The sequence below is a fragment of the Oncorhynchus masou genome, chromosome 8 (genome assembly GCF_036934945.1).
Source record: "Oncorhynchus masou masou isolate Uvic2021 chromosome 8, UVic_Omas_1.1, whole genome shotgun sequence".
In the NCBI taxonomy this organism is placed as follows: domain Eukaryota; kingdom Metazoa; phylum Chordata; class Actinopteri; order Salmoniformes; family Salmonidae; genus Oncorhynchus; species Oncorhynchus masou.
In genome coordinates this window covers 16735722-16741721 of record NC_088219.1, presented here as the reverse complement: position 1 = coordinate 16741721, position 6000 = coordinate 16735722, and positions in this window count along the sequence as shown.

Here is a 6000-nt window from a genome sequence, read left to right as displayed (position 1 = left end):
ATCCACATCGATGGAACAGTAGTGGAGAGAGTAGCAAGTTTTAAGTTCCTTGGCATACACATCACAGACAAACTGAATTGGTCCACTCACACAGACAGCATCGTGAAGAAGGCGCAGCAGCGCCTCTTCAACCTCAGGAGGCTGAAAAAATTTGGCTTGTCACCAAAGCACTCACAAACTTCTACAGATGCACAATCGAGAGCATCCTGGCGGGCTGTATCACCGCCTGGTACGGCAACTGCTCCGCCCTCAACCGTAAGGCTCTCCAGAGGGTAGTGAGGTCTGCACAACGCATCACCGGGGGCAAACTACCTGCCCTCCAGGACACCTACACCACCCGATGTTACAGGAAGGCCATAAAGATCATCAAGGACATCAACCACCCGAGCCACTGCCTGTTCACCCCGCTATCATCCAGAAGGCGAGGTCAGTACAGGTACATCAAAGCTGGGACCGAGAGACTGAAAAACAGCTTCTATCTCAAGGCCATCAGACTGTTAAACAGCCACCACTAACATTGAGTGGCTGCTGCCAACACACTGACACTGACTCAACTCCAGCCACTTTAATAATGGGAATTGATGGGAAATGATGTAAATATATCACTAGCCACTTTAAACAATGCTACCTTATATAATGTTACTTACCCTACATTATTCATCTCATATGCATACGTATATACTGTACTCTATATCATCGACTGCATCCTTATGTAATACATGTATCACTAGCCACTTTAACTATGCCACTTTGTTTACATACTCATCTCATATGTATATACTGTACTCGATACCATCTACTGTATCTTGCCTATGCTGCTCTGTACCATCACTCATTCATATATCCTTATGTACATATTCTTTATCCCCTTACACTGTGTATAAGACAGTAGTTTAGGAATTGTTAGTTAGATTACTTGTTGGTTATTACTGCATTGTCGGAACTAGAAGCACAAGCATTTCGCTACACTCGCATTAACATCTGCTAACCATGTGTATGTGACAAATAAAATTTGATTTGATTTGATATCCAACATATAATAACCCTAGATCCTCTTTCATGACCTTTTGAAGGGTAAGGCGTATTTTTATGCAATAGATCCCTCTCTCCGGATTACAGTCAAAAACTCTCACCTTCACTATACTCCACCTCCTTCCATACTGGGTGAGTAGATTCATATAGTCCTCTCTCTCCGTATGAGCTATGACCTGTCCCCACGACCAACATGGGGACCTACACCGATATATACCATAATGGCTCAGAGTCCTAGACTGCCATGTAGTTAAAGACCCCATTTGGTCTACATAAAACTCAATTGAGAGATCCTTCCCAACCTCTACTCTAACTTCCTGTCTACCCAGATCTAGGGATCTCTTATGCTTGTTTTGGAACAAAACCCTCATCGTCTAAACCATGGGTCAAATTACCACTCTCCGCATACTCAGGTGGGACGTGCTGTATCAGGAATATGGCACCCACAATAAGACAGCTCAGATGAACAGTGCACATGTGAAGGCCCACCCTCTCCCCGAGAACACATCATTAGCAAGAGCCAGACACATTTTCACTTCTATGAACAAAAACAGGGATGAAATTACAGGAAGGAGATTTTCATTCGAGAGATGGCCCCCGGAATTCTGTTAATTCCAGTTCTCCTCTCGAACTGTTTATTGTTCGACAGTGTCATTGTGTCTTACCCTCCCGCCGTGTGATATGAATCCGGGTAGCTGTTTCAGCTAGCTGTCACCAGGAGTCCTTGGTATGGTCCCCCCATCAAGCCTCGGGGACTGGATTGAGTGACTTCACCTGTAATTCACCTGTAATGCATAAAATCCTGGACATACAGGCTTGGTTAACAAACAGTTTCTCATATGTTTTATCTGATTATATCTTTAATTTCTATGCCTATTTGTTAGCTATTTAAAAAAATATATTATTAGTTTATTATCCAATAGGCCACTAACTTACCCATCCCCCTTTTGATACCTGGCTCTGCCCAGGTAACAACCTTATCTACCCTAAATAATGACTTAGGTAGGATTAGTAAATTATCCTTATATTCTGACATTGACATGTATGTCCAATTCTCCCTTGGGTTCCATTGATAATTTTTGTGTGATTTTGTTGTCAGCACATTCAACTATTCATTCAGATCTAGGATGTGTTATTTTAGTGTTCCCTTTATTTTTTTGAGCAGTGTATATTGATTGCAATTGTTCCCGAATGAGTGAGCGTTCATGTGTAAAGGATTAACATTTCAATTGTTATAATTATTAACTCTGTAGTGACTACTTAGTCGACCCCCACTTCCCTTTTGTCTAACAAGCCGCCATGCCGGTTTAACCCACTAGGGCACATTCTTCTACCATTTCTTGTAACCATATTTACTTTGTTGTTTTGTGTATGCATTTCTGTGAATTACTTAATTAGTAATAAATAAATGATTTAAGACAATTGATGTATAGATGACTCATAGTGAAGACTGGGTTCGTGCAGATAACCAACAATTTACGACGTTTGGAATGAGACTAACGTGAGGTAAAGTAAATAATTCATTAATCAGAAGACTATGGATCAGATATGAAAATATCTGAAAAGTTATTTTAGGAAATGTTAACTCTGTAATCTGAATATTTCCCTTGGTGCCCCGACTTCCTAGTTAATTACAGTTACATGATTAATCAGTTTGATAGCGTAATACTAATTACAGAGAATCTTTGATAAAAACTAAGTCTTCAAGATCATCTGCTACGGTCCAACACCCAGCAGAGACATGCCGAGAGAACAAGAACAATAACGAACCCCAGAACTAGTCTCCTGACTGTGGACATACGGGAGAGACAGAGCCTGACCTTCTACCTGAACCTGGCCCACCACTGGAAGCCCAGGAGGAGCGGAGATATCCTATTCAACAGCGAAGGGCACCTCAAAAGCTTGACCTGTGAGTTGAGCTGGTTAAGGAGGTAACAGTGTCACGAGTTCCGCTGAAGTTGGCTCCCGGTGCTCGGTGGTCATCGTCACCGTCCTACTAGCCGCCACCGATCCCTTTTTCGTTTGTCTGTTTGTTTTGTCTTATTAGTTTCACCTGTGTTCTGTTGTTTGGCTTAATGAGCTTCCCTATTTTAAGTACCTGTTTCTGCCCTTGTTTTGTGCGGGATTGTCTTTATGTTACCTGCGTGCATTTTAGGTAGTGGTGGTTATATTTTATGTACTTGGCAGCCTGTGTTTTTGGGTAGTCACTTTGTTGTCCGCGCCCTGTGTTGTTGGGCTTGTCATTTTTGTGTGCTGTATTAAAGAGCCCTTTTCCCCAGTGGAACTCTCTGCGCCTGATTCCTTCACCCACCTAGTCCCACAGCAAAACAAACACTTTAATATGTACTAGATAAAAGGAAAGAAAAATGACATTACCTGGGATAGTTCTTAGGACACAAACTCCATCTTCGGGGCAGAATAATCCCCTGGATTTGTGCTGGGCTCTGAAAAGTCTGCTTCAACCCAGTAGTTGAAAATTGTTAAGAATGTTGTTAAGAATGCATTGTTCAGATATTGCATTAGTAGTTCCCTAACATACTTACCTTGTTCTCTGGGAGTTAAACCCTATGGGGGAGGAGTGTAGTATCTGGGATCTACATCTGTTTATATTAGTTACTGTGCTGTTACTAAGCAGTAATGCATTACGGCAGTGTTACGTTACAACACCTAATAGGAAATGCACATGTGCACTGGGGTGCTGGGAACTGTAGAGCACGAGGGGTTTTGACTAAACGAAAACTAACTGTACTCCCGTCTCCCGCCTGGTCATTTCTCCACAACACAAATATTACAGGATCATTATTATTTGGACCGTATAGGTTAATAAGCCATATCTGTTTATTGCCCAATAACATATATGAAATAATCCATCTACCATGATGATCTGTTTGGACAATTTGCACATTTGGATCAAAATGACTGTTAATTAAAACAATCACCCTTTTTGAATTTCTATGCCCATGGGAGAAATATATCTCCCTGCCCCCCCAGTCCTTTTTCCACAAAACGTCATCTAAAATCGTTGAATGAGTTTCCTGTAAACAATAGATATTATATTCCTTCTCGGTTAGCCAGGTAAATACTGATTGTCTTTTCTTATTATCTGCCAAGCCATTACATTTGGAACTGGCTATACTTGTTTCACTACTTACCAGAAAGAGTTGCATCCCGATAGGCCATGTATCGAGCTAGAAAGATCCGCGGATGTACGGTGGAGTTCAAAATCAGGGTCTGTGAGTAAAGTGCTGTTACTGATAGATGTCATTTTAGAAGTTCTTTCATGGTTTTCAGAGGCTTGTGGACAAACCAAATTAGAACCAAATTTTATTCCTATTAGTCACGTTTAGTAAATTGTTTGACACTAGTGATTTTGCTACAGTACGAAGCGATTACAAAGCTCTACATTGTCTGTGATGGACTGTATTGGTTTAATTGAAATCCTCAAAAGCAGTTTTTCTACGTTCAGAGATAACTCAGAGGGGACTTTGATAAAGTTCTCAAGCTAACTGAAGAGATGATGATAAAGCATGATATTAGTAATTGGGATGTGAGCGCATCATGGCAGCGAAAACTGCCTGTAAATTGTCAGACAGTGTAGTCACAACTTCATTAGGGAAAACATCCAGCATCAAGAGTGACAGTGACCTGAGGCAATTTTGGAACAATATTCTAGAAAGACAGATTACTGAGTTGAACTCAAGATTTCAAGAACACACATAGGGGATCATGCAAGGGCAGCCTCCTTTTCCAAAGAATTCAAAACCTGAGGCCTTAAGGAGCACCTGAAGACCATGTTTCCTCCTTACATCACACACATAGTATCAAATTTATTTATATAGCTCTTCTTACATCAGCTGATATATCAAAGTGCTGTACAGAAACCCAGCCTAAAACCCCAAACAGCAAGCAATGCAGGTTTAGAAGCACGGTGGCTAGGAAAAACTCCCAAAAAGGCCAAAACCTAGGAAGAGAGAACCAGAACCAACCTAGAGAGGAACCAGGCTATGAGGGGTGGCCAGTCCTCTTCTGGCTGTGCCGAGTGGAGATTATAACAGAACATGGCCAAGATATACAAATGTTCATAGATGACCAGCACGGTCAAATAATATTAATCACAGTGAACAGGTCAGGTTTCCATAGCCGCAGGCAGAACAGTTGAAACTGGAGCAGCAGCATGGCCAGGTGGACTGGGGACAACAAGGAGTCATCATGCCAGGTAGTCCTGAGGCATGGTCCTAGGGCTCAGGTCCTCCGAGAGAGAGAATTAGAGAGAGCATACTTAAATTCACACAGGATACCGGATAAGACAGGAAAAATACTCCAAATATAACAGACTGACCCTAGCCCCCCGGCACAAAATACTGCAGCATAAATACTGGAGGCTGAGATAGGAGGGGTCAGGAGACACTGTGGCCCCATCCGATCATAACCCCGGATAGGGCCCCCACACCACTAGAGGGATATCTTCAACCACCAACTTACCATCCTGAGACAAGGCCGAGTGTAGCTCACAAATATCTCTGCCACGGCACAACCCAATGGGGGGCACCAACACAGACAGAAAGACAACTTCAGTGACTCAGCACACTCAAGTGACGCACCCATCCTTGGGACGGCATGGAAGAGCACCAGTATGCCAGTGACTCGGCCCCTGTAATAGGGTTAGAGGCAGAGAGAATCCAGGTGGAGAGAAGGGAACCGGCTTGGCAGAGACAGCAAGGGCAGTTTGTTGCTCCAGTGCCTTTCCGTTCACCTTCACACACCTGGGCCAGACTACACTAAATTATAGAACCTACTGAAGATATGAGTCTTCAATAAAGACTTAAAGGTTGAGACTGAGTCTGCATCTCTCACGTGGGTAGGCAGACCATTCCATAAAAATTGAGCTCTATAGGAGAAAGCCCTGCCTCCAGCTGTTTGCTTAGAAATTCTAGGGACAATTAGGAGGCCTGCGTCTTGTGACCGTAG